The sequence below is a fragment of the Schistocerca americana genome, chromosome 6 (assembly GCF_021461395.2).
Source record: "Schistocerca americana isolate TAMUIC-IGC-003095 chromosome 6, iqSchAmer2.1, whole genome shotgun sequence".
Classification (NCBI taxonomy): domain Eukaryota; kingdom Metazoa; phylum Arthropoda; class Insecta; order Orthoptera; family Acrididae; genus Schistocerca; species Schistocerca americana.
The window spans coordinates 358088526-358104681 of NC_060124.1; positions in this window are offsets into that span (position 1 = coordinate 358088526).

Below are 16156 nucleotides of genomic sequence, written 5' to 3' on the forward strand. Positions count from 1 at the left end.
CCAGGTGGAAATGGCATGGCAAGCCGTTCCACAGGACTACATCCAGCATCTCTACGATCGTCTCCATGGGAGAATAGCAACCTGCATTGCTGCGAAAGGTGGATATACATTGTACTAATGCCGACATTGTGCATGCTCTGTTGCCTGTGTCTATGTGCCTGTGGTTCTGTCAGTGTGATCATGTGATGTATCTGACCCCAGGAATGTGTCAATAAAGTTTCCCCTTCCTGGGACAATGAATTCACGGTGTTCTTATTTCAATTTCCAGGAGTGTAGTAACGCGGAGCATATGGGCAGGGCATCCAATTCCTTCTACATTTTGTCCAGTTCTTTAATTTAGTGAAACACATTCCGCTGGCTGGGTCGATGTACTTCTCCGAAGTTGGTATTGGTATCGTCTCCCCAAAAAGCGATTAATTTATCCAACGGAATTTGCTATGCAATATGCAGTTTGTCAAACTTGAACAGTTTCTGATGGGGTCCATCAGTTTCAGTGAAGTATTGAACAACTAAAGGAAACATCTTTTTGGCATTGTGGTTGGATGCGTCGGTATCCATGCCGCAAAATAAAACTTCTTGCAATTGTTTTATGCATCGGACACGCAGTGTGAAGCGATAATACTTTAACTATCTCTGTAGCTCTTGTCCTGGCTGCAGAATGTTTTGCCGCGACCATGGAGTCAGGATACAATGCGGCATTAGTTTTACGGTACAGTCAAGGGAATCGAAGGATTGATGATGCTTGGTAACTTTATAAGCTGTTGTTAGTTCCGCAGCAGCAACGAACAATTCTTCCTAAGCATCTTCTTTAATCACGTATATAGAAATAGGCTTTGATATCTATGCTGCTACGGACCTGTTTGCATGATTCCTCGTAGAAATGTTATGCCTCACATCATCTTTACTTCCGTTAGTTACTGAAATAAAACAGCTACAAATCTCATACAGCGGTTCCTAATCCGTATGTCTTTTCTTGACAAAAGACCACTGTTTTGTGTAACCACTTTCTCTTTCTATCGTTAGGCACTTAAGTAAGCTATCATTTTATTAGACCGTAAATAGTCGACAATAACACTTTAATCGTCGAAGTGTCACTATACACTTCACGCCCAGTATATCCAAAGTAAACGCTCCAGACATTACTACCTTGCACTACTTGTTCATATTACGGCTAGAAAGAATCGCTATTCAAATGGGATCTGCCCGATTCTTCCGCGTGGTGCTGCTTAAATAGTTCCGGCCCCATTCTACTGGAGAAGTCTGGTTGGTATTTTGTCGAATGACGGCGGTAGAACTAGAAGATGCTTGTTCCATCGCCGACACGGGATACGCAACATCTGTGAGACGACCTTGTAAATATAAACTTCTTGGCATAAAAAAATTAATTGAGGCTGCATTTACGTGTTGCGCTAACAGACTGCCTTACTTCAGTGCTTGAGCCAAGCTCGCAACAGTTTTTGCAAAATTGGAACAAAATTGGATCTTGTCGGTTGGTGGCTCAAGAAGTTCATAACGGGGACGGACACGTTATATCGGGATGGATGGCAACCCTAAACAGGACATTTACTGTCTATTGTACTCACTGCTACAAAGGTACAATGCTACACGCTACAGCAGCATTTCTCAGCGGATGTATCGTTACACCTTGATGTGTGCGAGATCTAATGTTCCGCAGATAAAATATCAATGACATAAAAAAATGTTCCTATTCAAGAGCTTTATGTAATAAATTTGCATCTCATTGTCGTTCCATAATAAAAAATATATTGTACGTACTTAATGCATTTGCTGTTTCGTATGTAGGAAAAAACTCACATGTAGGGCTGTCGCAAAAAGTTTGAAACCTATGTGGTGTGCCCAAAGGAAGAAACACTGATAATCGTGGGACTATAGTATATAGTCTGATTTGAATTAGTTGGCATTTGTCCGAAGTTGCGACGTTGTCGTGAGATGTAGCCTATTGTCTGTTGACACAACAGCACTCCCCTCTTGTGCTGCTATAAACCCACAATAAAGTCTCTATCTCCTGCAAAAATAACGTAAAAATTCTGAAATTCACCTATGGGACTGAAGTGCACGAGTCCATGCTTCTTTCATTGCATGTTTCTATGGGGATTCGTTGTCATTGGTCGTAACCAATAGGGTAGTACTGCACAACAAGAATAGTTGAATCTAAGGACTAGTGCGCACGGATGATTTTTGTTACCAAGGCAAAAAAGTTTCCATAGCTATGATGTCACGTCATCAAAGCGGAATGTGCTCAAGAAGGACAACAGTTATTAACTTTGTCTGAAATCCTAGAGTCATTTGCCGATGGAATTTTGAAGAGACGGCCATTATTTGCCAACTCAAGAGACATAAGTTACAGACATAGAAAAGTTTTACACACTGTTTCCTAAACTTCAACAACATCCAAAGAAATTTCGCAGTGAGTGTTGAAAGTTTTGATGAATTAGTTCGCATCCTACCTACATTAACATTAAAAAATGTGAACATCAGATTGCCTGTCTCACACAAGTTGTTCCAAGTTCTCTAATATATAGTTGAAAGATTTTTTCCCATCCTTCAATTTTCATGTTGCCTGAGTAATCAATCATACTTTTGTCGAAAAGTGCTGGTCTTTTTTCTGTTTCTTCCCCAAGAATATCGTTATCGGGATTATATTCGTGAACATCACGTCGTGCCTCTAAATATGTCTGCTTGTGTTTGTATATGTGTGGATGGATATGTGTGTGTGTGCGAGTGTATACCTGTCCTTTTTTCCCCCTAAGGTAAGTCTTTCCGCTCCCGGGATTGAATGACTCCTTACCCTCTCCCTTAAAACCCACATCCTATCATCTTTCCCTCTCCTTCCCTCTTTCCTGACGAAGCAACCGTGGGTTGCGAAAGCTTGAAATTTTGTGTGTGTGTTTGTGTGTTTTTTTATTGTGCCTATCTACCAGCGCTTTCCCGTTTGGTAAGTCATGGCATCTTTGTTTTTAATATATTTTTCCCATGTGGAATGTTTCTTTCTATTTTATTTATATGCTTGTATCTACATATACAGAATATTCACAGACTGAAAGAAAGTGACAGAACAGTGATGGTGACAGAAATCACCCAATGGTTTCTTTTGGCGGGTGGCAGAATTGATGGCTTTTGCTTTGATAAGGAGAGTGAGATTTAAATGCAAGAAGCAGTCAAGATGTATGCAATAACTTTTTTCTCAGACAGTTTTGGTTGAAAAATGTAGAATTTGTTGTGAGACATTGTAGAATAGTCCTGCTTCAGTCCTTGTAGTTTCATGAAGTTCTGATAGGAGGCGGCACTATATGTAGCCTTGAAAATGGTGTCTGTAACAGAGGTGTGTTCCACAGAAAGAGCTGCCATTGAGTCTCCTTTGGTGGAAAACCATAGCCTCACATATATTCGTAGGCGCTTGCAGAATGTCTACGACCACGTAGGGAACAAAAGCACATTGGGTCATTGGGCAAGGCATCTGTCATAGTTGCAATAAGGTCATGCAAAACTGTCTGATCTCCCGTGTGCTAGCCGGTCGCACACAGCTATGACTTCTGCAATGTTGGAATGTGCAGACACTTTCGTTCAAGGTGAGTGACGGGTGACAAACATTTTGCTGCATGAATGGATATCTTTGCTGGTAGTGCTGACACATTCATCTACTTGTGGAGAACTCAATAAAAGAGTAGTGAAGGACCAGCTGTACCAAATTTTGTGGGTGTTACAGGACTGATTGTGGCAATTTTTTGTCAAACATCATCACAGGCAATGGGTTCATCAGTTCAAACTGGAAACAAGATGGCAATCTGTGGAGTGGCAGCACACCACTTCTCTCCCAAAGAAGAAATTGATAGCCACACCCTCAGCAGGGTTATTCTGCTTGATGTCCTCCCTCATGGTGCAACAATCAACTGTGAAGTGTATTGTGCGAACCTCCGGAAAAAATGGTTTATCGAACAAGAATTTATTGCTAGAAACAAGTCTTGCAAGAAATGTTCTCAGCTAATGAAGCAGGTACAAATAGAAGGTAGAAGTGATAGTGTTCAGTGACGCCAAAATAGGATTCACCAAAGAATTTGGTTTGTGGGAAGCAGGTTGATGTTAGGGAACACAACTTATTTATTTGTTGGTAAAAAGATGTAGCAGCTTTTATTATTGTTGAACAGCTGCATTTGTTGAAGCGTACTCTTGTTGCCTGGCTTAACTTTTGGTGTTTGTGTTGATTTCATCAGGAAAGGTGATTTTTTACCTTCCTCAGACATTCTTCATCCAAATGTCAGCCACTGCACTAACACATCCAGATGTATCACAATTCCTGATGCAGTCTTGAACACAGAATTCTCAGCAAGGAGAACACTTTAAACTTATTTATTTGTGGGTAAACAATGGAACAAACTGTTATTGCTGAGCAGCTACATTTGTAAAGGTGTTGCTGACAGATGGCTGTTTGACATTATTCAAAGATGAATCAACAAGTTGTTCAGAGAAGACGGAAATGTTTATTTATGAATGTTTTAAAAATTTTGCTATCTGGAACAACTGTCATTTCCAGTTACTTCCGGTCATATAAATCCCTATAAGATGAGGCCTTCATTCACTTGACTAAGAATCATAAAATGACTTTCAGATCCCACTAAAAGCGCTCACATTAATATTACAGAAGGGACATGGCCTGTTATCAAGCATTGTGTACATGGGATGAATCATTGCAAGAACCTTTCGGACCCTTATTTATTTTGTGTGCACGATGGAGCAAGTGGAGTGAAGAGAAGGATTTTTCATGAAATTTTGGAAGCTGTTTGCTAAATTTACAATCCACAAGAAAGTTTAATTTTTACCCCAGTTTGTTCTTTTTGATTACTACTTTAATTACAGAAAGACCTTTTATGTTAACTTGTTGATATTCACCATCATGTTTCTTCCAAATATGCTGCAATTTCCAAGGTAATGGTTAGTCTTGAATCTACCAGCACAGCTTCAATTGCTGTGAGTGAAATTAGCAGTTATGACACTTGCAATCTTGCATGTCACAAATGATTTGCAACATCAGCTAACTTCGTTTATGAAATGTAAGACATTATGAACATGTAATCTGATTGACTGCCCACATCTGAAATCATCCACTAAAAAAACAGTTTCCAACAGCACTACACAACATACCATTGTGTTTAGAATCAAATTATGAGAAGAACACCAGGGAGAAATTTATTAAGAAGACAGTGTTACTGAAAAATTTAACTCTTTCTTAAACATATTCCTACAGCATTTGGAGTCTTCTTTTTCCCTAGTAAAAATAAAGGAGAAATTAAACAAAAGCAGGGATAAGGGATGGATAACTTCTTTGATTAAAGTGTCTTATGTTAGGAAAAGAGAACTCTATGCAATTCAGAGAACAAGCAGTAGTCAAGATTTGAAAATCCACTACTGCCAATATTGCAGAATCCTCCACACTGTCATTTAAAAAGCAAAACTCATGTACTATGCTCCAAGAATAAGGCAAAAAGTATTTGGAACGTTATTAAACAAGGAAAAAGCAAAACTAATCATCCAAATGAAACTGAGTCCCCAGAAAATAGTTCTGGCAGAAATGAAGACATTTCAAATCATTAGTCAACAAATTCAGTTATTACTTCGTCAAGAATGGAGCAACAAACATTGCATCCATTAACAAACAAACACGTACAGGTATATTAGATACTACATGCACCATCAACAGACACTTGCTTCAAAAATACAAGCCCTAAAAATTACAGAATTCATCAGGTCATTGAAGAGCAACAATTCTGCAAGCTATGATGGTGTTTCTAGTCAAATAGTCAACTCTTGTGCTAACTTGACAGGATTACCCTTAACCTACCTTTGTTGTTAGTCAGTGTCTTAGGGCGTATTTCCAGACTTAAATATGCTGTTGTAACATACAACTGGAGACAAGTAAACTACATTGCAGAAATATGTCACTTTTCCCAGTCTTTTCAGAAGTGTTTGATGAAGTAATTGATGATTATTGGCCCATTTAACTAAGCAGAATTAGTTTCTTCTCAGTTTGGCTTTCATAAAGGGTTCTCCAAACATAAAGCAATACAAGAACTCACAAATAAAGTGCTAACCATGTTGTTGTCGTTGTTGTTGTTGTTGTGGTCTTCAGTCCTGAGACTGGTTTGATGCATCTCTCCATGCTACTCTATCCTGTGCAAGCTTCTTCATCTCCCAGTACCTACTGCAACCTACATCCTTCTGAATCTGCTTAGTGTATTGATCTCTTGGTCTCCCTCTACGATTTTTACCCTCCACGCTGCCCTCCAATGCTAAATTTGTGATCCCTTGATGCCTCAAAACATGTCCTACCAACCGATCCCTTCTTCTAGTCAAGTTATGCCACAAACTTCTCTTCTCCCCAATCCTATTCAATACCTCCTCATTAGTTACGTGATCTACCCACCTTATCTTCAGCATTCTTCTGTAGCACCACATTTCGAAAGCTTCTATTCTCTTCTTGTCCAAACTGGTTATCGTCCATGTTTCACTTCCATACATGGCTACACTCCATACAAATACTTTCAGAAACGACTTCCTGACACTTAAATCTATATTCGATGTTAACAAATTTCTCTTCTTCAGAAACGATTTCCTTGCCATTGCCAGTCTACATTTTATATCCTCTCTACTTCGACCATCATCAGTTATTTTACTCCCTAAATAGCAAAACTCCTTTACTACTTTAAGTGTCTCATTTCCTAATCTAATTCCCTCAGCATCACCCGATTTAATTTGACTACATTCCATTATCCTCATTTTGCCTTTGTTGATGTTCATCTTATATCCTCCTTTCAAGACACTGTCCATTCCGTTCAACTGCTCTTCCAAGTCCTTTGCTGTCTCTGACAGAATTACAATGTCATTGGCGAACCTCAAAGTTTTTACTTCTTCTCCATGAATTTTAATACCTACTCCGAATTTTTCTTTTGTTTCCTCTACTGCTTGCTCAATATACAGATTGAATAACATCGGGGAGAGGCTACAACCCTGTCTCACTCCTTTCCCAACCACTGCTTCCCTTTCATGCCCCTCGACTCTTATAACTGCCATCTGGTTTCTGTACAAATTGTAAATAGCCTTTCGCTCCCTGTATTTCACCCCTGCCACCTTCAGAATTTGAAAGAGAGTATTCCAGTTAACGTTGTCAAAAGCTTTCTCTAAGTCTACAAATGCTAGAAATGTAGGTTTGCCTTTTCTTAATCTTTCTTCTAAGATAAGTCGTAAGGTTAGTATTGCCTCACGTGTTCCAACATTTCTACGGAATCCAAACTGATCTTCCCCGAGGTCCGCTTCTACCAGTTTTTCCATTCGTCTGTAACGAATTCGCGTTAGTATTTTACAGCTGTGACTTATTAAACTGATAGTTCAGTAATTTTCACATCTGTCAACACCTGCTTTCTTTGGGATTGGAATTATTATATTCTTCTTGAAGTCTGAGGGTATTTCGCCTGTCTCATACATCTTGCTCACCAGATGGTAGAGTTTTGTCATGACTGGCTCTCCCAAGGCCGTCAATAGTTCCAATGGAATGTTGTCTACTCCCGGGGCCTTGTTTCGACTCAGGTCTTTCAGTGCTCTGTCAAACTTTTCACGCAGTATCTTATCTCCCATTTCATCTTCATCTACATCCTCTTCCATTTCCATAACATTGTCCTCAAGTACATCGCCCTTGTATAAACCCTCTATATACTCCTTCCACCTTTCTGCCTTCCCTTCTTTGCTTAGAACTGGGTTGCCATCTGAGCTCTTGATATTCATACAAGTGGTTCTCTTCTCTCCAAAGGTCTCTTTAATTTTCCTGTAGGCAGTATCTATCTTACCCCTAGTGAGACAAGCCTCTACATCCTTACATTTGTCCTCTAGCCATCCCTGCTTAGCCATTTTGCACTTCCTGTCGATCTCATTTTTGAGACGTTTGTATTCCTTTTTGCCTGCTTCATTTACTGCATTTTTGTATTTTCTCCTTTCATCAATCAAATTCAATATTTCTTCTGTTACCCAAGGATTTCTATTAGCCCTCGTCTTTTTACCTACTTGATCCTTTGCTGCCTTCACTACTTCATCCCTCAGAGCTACCCATTCTTCTTCTACTGTATTTCTTTCCCCCATTCCTGTCAATTGTTCCCTTATGCTCTCCCTGAAACTCTCTACAATCTCTGGTTCTTTCAGTTTATCCAGGTCCCATCTCCTTAAATTCCCACCTTTTTGCAGTTTCTTGAGTTTCAATCTGCAGTTCATAACCAATAGATTGTGGTCAGAATCCACATCTGCCCCTGGAAATGTCTTAGAATTTAAAACCTGGTTCCTAAATCTCTGTCTTACCATTATATAATCCATCTGAAACCTTTTAGTATCTCCAGGATTCTTCCAGGTATACAACCTTCTTTCATGATTCTTGAACCAAGTGTTAGCTACGATTAAGTTATGCTCTGTGCAAAATTCTACAAGGCGGCTTCCTCTTTCATTTCTTCCCCCCAATCCATATTCACCTACTATGTTTCCTTCTCTCCCTTTTCCTACTGACGAATTCCAGTCACCCATGACTATTAAATTTTCGTCTCCCTTCACTACCTGAATAATTTCTTTTATCTCGTCATACATTTCATCAATTTCTTCATCATCTGCAGAGCTAGTTGGCATATAAACTTGTACTACTGTAGTAGGTGTGGGCTTTGTGACTATCTTGGCCACAATAATGTGTTCACTATGCTGTTTGTAGTAGCTAACCCACACTCCTATTTTTTTTTATTCATTATTAAACCCACTCCTGCATTACCTCTATTTGACTTTGTATTTATAACCCTGTAATCACCTGACCAAAAGTCTTGTTCCTCCTGCCACCGAACTTCACTAATTCCCACTATATCTAACTTTAACCTATCCATTTCCCTTTTTAAATTTTCTAACCTACCTGCCCGATTAAGGGATCTGACATTCCACGCTCCGATCCGTAGAATGCCAGTTTTCTTTCTCCTGATAACGACGTCCTCTTGAGTAGTCCCCGCCCGGAGATCCGAATGGGGGACTATTTTACCTCCGGAATATTTTACCCAAGAGGACGCCATCATCATTTAATCATACAGTAATGCTGCATGTCCTCGGGAAAAATTACGGCTGTTGTTTCCCCTTGCTTTCAGCCGTTCGCAGTACCAGCACAGCAAGGCCGTTTTGGTTAATGTTACAAGCCCAGATCAGTCAATCATCCAGACTGTTGCCCCTGCAACTACTGAAAAGGCTGCTGCCCCTCTTCAGGAACCACATGTTTGTCTGGCCTCTCAACAGATACCCCTCCATTGTGGTTGCACCTATGGTACGGCCATCTGTATCGCTGAGGCACGCAAGCCTCCCCACCAACGGCAAGGTCCATGCTAGACAAGAACAATTATCCTGTCTGTATATGCAGTGACATTGCCAAAGCCTTTGGTGTGTGGATCACAAAATTCTACTTAGCGATCTAAAGTGTTATGGCATTAACGACATCCATCTTGCATGGATGGAATCTTACCTTCCTAATAAAAAGCAGGGGGACTCATTAATAGACTGTATCTCAGGCATGAAAATAACCCCACAATGTGGGAAAATAACATGTGGAGTGGTACTGGGCCTACTCCTATTTCTAATGTATATAAATGATCCTCTGATGACTTTAAAGGGCAGTTCAAAAACTACTGATGACACAAGCAAACTAATCAAGTCTCCAAACTTAAACCTAGCAGACACAGCTCAGATGATAGATGAACAGGTCTGCAAGTGGTTGAGAGCTGACAGGTTAAATTTTAATCTCACAAACACTCATTTTATGCATATAAGCAATAATGGTCTGTTAGCAAGAGAAGCAGACATTCATGGTCATACTTTGAATGAAGATCACAGTGTGTAAAATCCCTTGGGTTTTGGCTGTATAACAAGTTAAAATGGACTCAACACATAGATAAACTAATCAAGAAATTCAGTTCAGTGTCTTATGCACATAGAATCTTCTGTCATTGCATTGAAACAATGATAAGAGTGTTGACTTATTTTCACTCCATCTTTTCCTACGGAAGTGAATAATATGTTTGTTGAGCAGAAATAGACAGTAAAAATATTGTGTGAAGCAGAAAACCATACATCTTGCAGAAGCCTTTTACATGGAGCTTTGAGTGCTTACACTCACTTACCAACACATTTACTCCTTAATGATTTTTGTAAGTTGTAATAAAAATCTGCTTCAACTGATCTGTGGTATTCAGAGTCACTACACATGATACAAAAACAATTTTATGTAGATTTCACCTCCTCGTCTAGGGTTCAGATTGGAATTATGATCTTTGGCAGTAAGATATTCAGTAAGCTCCTGTCTAATACAAAGCGAGAAATTGGGAGTCCATATCAGTGCAAAAGAAAATTAAAAATAAACCTCATTATCCACTCTTTCTACAAGTTATCCGAATATCCAAATTCAGGGACTGAATGATTTTGTTTGCTACATGACAAGCAGTAATATTCCTTATAAAAGTATATGGCACTTAATAATGTACTAAAAATAGGACTCTTGTATTTGTAGCTGTAAATTTTTTTCTTTTGTAAAACACTGTTGTAATCAAGTTCATACAAAGCTACTAATAACAGATAAACAGCAGCAATAAAGTAAAACAGAAGAGGCAGTAGCTTGTTTCAAAACAACAGCTTCTTTACAAATTTACTAAATTACATTTAGATGGCATAAGCATGAACAGCATTAACTTGTATGGTGATAGTTTATTGTTGACCCACCATATAGACTAAGTTTCTTTGAAGTCTTGTATTAATGTATATCTTAACTCATTCCACATCCCTGATGATTCTCATTCATGATGGGATCTATGAAACATGATAAATGAATGACTGAATGAATGAAAAGTTGTGGACACCACACCTGCACTTCTAGACACATAAAGTATAGATCTCTGCAGTGCCTTGCAGAACATCAAAGATCTATTCTTAATTTTAACTTGAACCAGAATTATGGTTTTTGTTAAAGTAGGTGAAATTATAGCTTCAGTAAAAGTTTCCTATTTGAGAACCAGTGAACACAGTGCTTTGCGCAGCAGAAGTGGCAACACAGTGTGAGCTGACAATGCTGCAGGGAGCTATCCAGTCCATACACTGCCAAATGCCAACTGCTAAAAATTCAGACCGTAGGTAGCGTTACATAAGTACTGTTCATAGTGGGGGGAAAATGGTGATTGGAAATTATCTGACTTAACTAGATTCAGAACTCAGGAGCTGAATGATCAAAAAAGATTCAAAAAATATTTAGTGCTTTATTTGACTTTTTGATTTTAATTTTTCCTGTGGACAACTTATTGAACTGATATTGATCAAATACTGATTGGAAACTTACTGGAGGCCATCTAGCACACAGGTACATATATACCAAATGATTGTGTGGTGATGAACTGCTATGTCAGTGTGTATGCGAGTGTATACCTGTCCTTTTTTCCCCCTAAGGTAAGTCTTTCTGCTCTTGGGATTGGAATGACTCCTTACCCTCTCCCTTAAAACCCACATCCTTTCATCTTTCCCTCTTTCCTGATGAAGCAACCTTGGGTTGCAAAAGCTTGAATATTTGTGTGTGTTTTTGTGTGTTTTTCATTGTGTCTATCAACATACCAGCGCTTTCCCATTTGGTAAGTTACAGCATCTTTGTTAATTATTTTGTGTAAAGGAAACTTATGTTAAAGTGACATGTTCCACATCATTACGAACTGCCATATTCATGATCTATGGTATGGAACAAGGATTAATGTGTGTATGTAAAATGTGTTCCCAGCATTGCTCTACTAGCCAAGGTTCTACTTAATGTGGTATGCCCCTATCTACCACTTTTGCATTGGCTTTCCTTGCCAGTTCCAGGGGAGCCTATTGTTTTTACTGGGCTGTGAATTACATTGAAACTTTCTATTTTTCACACACATAAATAAATCTTTACCCGAAAAGAAAGTCACAGAATGCATGATGACAGGAACATGCATTTGATTTGCCAGAGACAAGGTCTAGGTTACATTGGGAGATGATAGTTAGGTTGCCAGTTGGAGAAGTCAATGAATTTGACATGGTAAAGAGAAGCTAAGCTACAATTCAAGCAATTACTTAGAAGACGAATGAATGACTAGTAGTTTCATAAATTTCACAAAACATTGCATTTCACTTTGAGCAGTATATAAAGGGATGGATATAGCATTCAGCGGCAGTTGGCTCCTAGTTTGGTTATAGTTTAGGGCAGTTTTCACAACATGTTTAATCACCAGGTATAGGCTGACCAGAGATCCCAGTTTTTCCAGGGCAGTCCTGGTTTTCACATAAATGTCCTGGTGTCCTGAGAAAATCATTCAGGACACATTATTCTCCTGATTTTTAATGAAGAAACAAAATGCCTGCAATAATATTTCCAATTCAATTAAATATTTGTGAAAGACAAGTTTCATAAAAGTAGAACATATAGAAATATATATTTTCACAATACCCCCTTAAAGCCTACCGCACTTGGTTTAACTTGTCTTTTGCCTAACGAAAGAGTAAAAGATATGTTGAAACGTAAAGCAAGTATTACCTACTACCATCTTTAATTGCCCAAAGGGTGCAGGGTGCAGCCAACTGCAGGTGGTGGCTCATGTTGGCACTAATGACATGTGTTGCTACGGATTGGAAGATATTCTCTCTGGTTTCCGGCGGCTATCTGAGTTGGTGAAGACTGCCAGTCTTGCTAGCGAGATGAAGGCAGAGCTCACCATCTGCAGCATCGTTGACAGGACCGATTGCGGACCATTGGTACAGAGCCAAGTGAAGGGTCTGAATTAGAGGCTCAGACGGTTCTGCGACTGTGTAGGCTGCAGATTCCTCAACTTGTGCCATAGGGTGGTGGCGTTTCGGGGTCCGCTAAATAGGTCAGGTGACCACTACACACAGGAGGTGGCTACATGGGTACCAGGGGTGTGTGGCGAGTTTTAGGTTAGACTGTCTCAGGAAAGATCAAAAAGGGCTCCAGTCTCAAAGGGTACAGGGCAAAGAAACAATGAGAATCAACCAAGCAACAGTCGGTATTGTAGGTGTAAATTGTCGTAGCTGTGTTGGAAAAGTACCAGAGCTTCAAGCGCTGATAGAAAGCACTGAAGCTGAAATCGCCATAGGAACAGAGAGCTGGCTAAAGCCGGAGATAAATTCTGCCAAAATTTTTACAGAGGTGCACACCATGTTCAGAAAGGATAGATTAAATAAAGTAGGTGGTGGTGTGTTTGTGTCTGTTGGTAGTGGTTTATCTTGTACTTAATGAAGCAGAACTAGCTCCTGTGAATTACTATGGGTAGAGGTTATACTCAACAGACATACCAAAATAATAATTGGCTCCTTCTACTGACACCCCGACCCCCCTCCCCCCCTGATTCAGATGATATAATAGCTGAATGGTTCAAGGAAAACTTGAATCTCATTACAAATAATTACCCCACTCATATAGTTATAATTGGTGAAGACTTCAATCTACCCTCAATTTGTTGGCGAAAATACATGTTCAAAGCCGGTGGTAGACAGAAAACATCTTCCGAAATTGTACTAAATGCTTTCTTTGAGAATTACTTTGAACAATTAGTTCATGAGTCCACACGAATTGTAAATGGTTGTGGAAACACACTTGACCTCTTAGCCACAAATAATCCTGATCTAATAGAGAGCGTCATGATGGATACAGGGATTAGTGAACGCAAGGTCATTGTAATGAGGCTCAAAACCATATCAACCAAAACCACTAAAAATAAACGCAAAATATATCTATTTAAAACAGCAGATAAAAATTCTATTGATGCATTCCTAAGAGAGAGTCCCCATTCCTTCCAAGTTAATTATGTAAGTGTAGACCAGATATGACTCAAATTCAAAGATACCGTATCGACAGCAATAGATAGATTCATACCGCATAAGTTAATAAGAGATGTGACTGATCCACCATGGTACTCAAAACACATCAGAACACTGTTGCAGAAGCAATGAAGAAAGCATGCCAAATTCAGAAGAACGCAAAATCCCCAAGACTGGAAGCTCGAAATTTAGTGCAGACGTCAATGCGAGATGCTTTTAATAGTTTGCACAATGAAACATTGTGTCAAAATATGGTAGAAAACCCAGAGAGATTCTGGTCATATGTAAAGTACACCAGAGGCAAAAATCAGTCAATACCGTCACCGCGTGATAGCGATGGAAATGTTACCAATGATAGTGCCACTAAAGCGGAGCTACTAAATACAGTTTTCCATAATTCCTTCACGAAAGAAGATGAAGTAAATATTCCAGAATTCGAAACCAGAACAGCTGTTAGTATGAGTGACGTAAAAGTAGATATCTTAGATGTTGCGAAACAACTCAAATCACTTAAGAAAAGAAAGTCTTCCGGTCCAAATGGTATACCACTCAGGTTCCTTTCAGAGTATGCAGACACAATAGCGCCTTTCTTAGCAATCATATACAACCACTCATTTGACGACAGGTCTGTTCCTAAAGACTGGAAAGTAGCACAGGTCACATCAATATTCAAGAAAGGAAATAGGAGTAACCCATTGAATTACAGACCCATATCACTGACCACAATTTGCAGTAGGATTTTGTAGCATATACTGTACTTGAATATTATGAATCACCTTGAAGAAAATGACTTATTGATGCATAATCAACACGGATTCAGAAAATATCATTATTGTGCAACATTCCATATTCATAGATTTCCAGAAGGCTTTTGATACTGTTCCTCAAAAGCAACTATTAATCAAATTGTGTGCATATGGAATATCGTCTCAGTTGTGTGGCTGGATCCACGATTTCCTCTCAGAGAGGTCACAGTTCGTAGTGATAGACAGTAAATAATCGAGTAGAACAGAAGTGATATCTGGCATTCCACAAGGTAGTGTCATGGGCCCTCTGCCGTTCCTGATTTACATAAATGTATCTAGGTGATAATCTGAGCAGCCCCCTTAGATTGTTTGCAGATAACACTGTAATTTACCATCTAGTAAAATCATCAGAGGATTAATTCCAATTACAAAATGATCTAGAGAGAATTTCTGTATGGTGTGAAAAATGGCAATCGGCACTAAAGAAAGAAAAGTGTGAGGTCATCCACATGGGCACTAAAGGGAATCCGATAAATTTTGGGTATATGATAAATCGCACAAATCTAAGGGCTGTCAATTCAACTAAATACCCAGGAATTACAATTACGAGCAACTTAAATTGGAAAGATTACGTAGGTAATATTGTGGGGAAGGCGAAACAAAGACTGCGTTTGGTTGGCAGAACACTTAGAAGATGCGACAAGCCCACTAAAGAGACAGCTTATATTACACTTGTCTGTCATCTGCTGGAATATTGCTGCGTGGTGTGGGATCCTTACCAGGTAGGATTGGTGGAGGACATTGAAAAAGTGCAAAGAAGGGCAGCTTGTTTCATGTTATCGCACAATAGGGGTGAGAGTGTCAGTGATATGATACGCAAGTTTGGGTGGCAGTCATTGAAACAAAGGTGGTTTTCCTTGCGGTGAGATCTATTTATGAAATTTCAATCACCAACTTTCTTTTCTGAATGTGAAAATATTTTGTTAACACCCACCTATGTAGGGAGAAATAATCATCGTAATAAAATAAGGGAAATCAGAGCTTGAACGGAAAAATTTAGGTGTTCCTTTCTCCCATGCGCCATTCCAGAATGGAATGGTAAGAAGTAGTATGAAAATGGTTCGATGAACTCACTCTCTGCCAGGCATTTAAGTGTGAATTGCAGAGTAACCATGTAGATGTAGATCATATTGGCCTTGTAAAACCCACTTAATAAACTCGACTACAGTAAGTTACTCTCTAAGCTATATAAAACTGTATATAAGATCAAAGGGATCCTAATGGACCAGCACTGACCTAAAGCTAGCTTGAGGAATTAAACACCTCTCTAAAGCTGAGGCAGGTAAAGAAAGGGTAAGATTAACCTCCACAAAGTACTAAATTCATTAATTGACCAGAAGCAAAAATTCTCATGTCAAAAACCCATTACACAGGTGGACAAGTTTTACATACTTTAAAGTACAAAATAGTTATTTAACTAATTGACTGAAATCTCATAG